At 34.9% G+C, this 1,176-nt stretch overlaps 1 pseudogene; it reads left to right on the top strand.

The window, feature by feature from the left end:
• Positions 1 to 681: 681 nt before the first annotated feature.
• On the top strand, positions 682 to 800 carry LOC111739434 (annotated as a pseudogene).
• The last annotated feature ends 376 nt before the right edge of the window (positions 801 to 1,176 follow it).

Genomic DNA, 1,176 nt, shown 5'->3' with positions numbered 1-1,176 from the left:
TAAATTTTCAGTGGTAATCAAAAAAATTAATTATTTAAAATAGTAAATGCCGATCTTTTGTCACAATTATATTGTTATAATTTTTTAATTTAGCATAATTGATCTGATTTTGAGAGCCAAAAAAAAAGAAAAAAAATACAAAAGAAGGAAGGGAGTGATGGAGAGAGGAAGAGAGAAAAGAAAGAAAGAAAAAAGAGAGGAAGGAAGGAAAGACAGAAGGAAGGTGAAGTGAAGAGGGAGAAAGAAGAATGGAGGAAATAAAGGCGGATGGAGAAGGAGAGCAGAAGGGATGGAAATACAGTGAATGTTGTGATTCATAGAAGCTACAGTGTGACAATCTCCACCGAGATTTTGAGTCAATGAATGATATATGAGTACAGAGATCCCTGGCCAAAAAGACAAAATCGACTCTGAATCAATATAATATCCTTATAGAAAGAATGTATCCATCATAAATTGGTGGAGGATATAGAAAAGCAGGAGTGTTTTGTTGTGGAATTATCAAAAATGAAAATTCAAGTAGCAAAAACTTAGAGCGTCCAGTCAAGCTTCATCCAAGGAAGGAAGTATCTTAGCCAATTACAGTTAGAGTACTACAATACCATGAAAAATGCTCTCTATTTCAGGTAGATGAAAGCATTAGACTAAAGAAATTTGTTTAAAAAAAAACAAACTCAAAAAGTCTATGGCCATGCTACCCTGAACGTGTCCGATCTTGTCTGATCTCAGAAGCTAAGCAGGGTCAGGCCTGGTTAGTACTTGGATGGGAGATCACCTAGGAATATCAGGGTCTGTAGACGTTAAAAAACAAAAAACAAACAAACAAACAAACAAAACTCAAAAAAAAAACAAACAAAAAAAGAAATTTGTAACTTAGTCTCAGTATTCTGGTTCTGATTCCAAATGGATGTGCCTACAGATCAAGAATACTCTGATCATGCCAACACTTGTGAATATTGATATATTAACATTTGTATTCTTTACATCAGTCTCATGAGTCTGGTTAATGGGTGTCCATCACATCAGTGGCTAGCACATCTGCTTGCAGCGTGAGCACACAAGATTTAGAATTACATACTCACCAAGAAAATAAATGCCACTTGTGATTCCTCTTGGCCAATAAGTGAACACCTTAACCTTGGTATATTGTCTATGTGCTCTCTCTATTTTAATTTT

Source organism: Pteropus vampyrus, unplaced genomic scaffold (assembly GCF_000151845.1).
Source record: "Pteropus vampyrus isolate Shadow unplaced genomic scaffold, Pvam_2.0 Scaffold2, whole genome shotgun sequence".
Classification (NCBI taxonomy): domain Eukaryota; kingdom Metazoa; phylum Chordata; class Mammalia; order Chiroptera; family Pteropodidae; genus Pteropus; species Pteropus vampyrus.
This window is presented reverse-complemented; position numbering and strand designations above follow the sequence as displayed.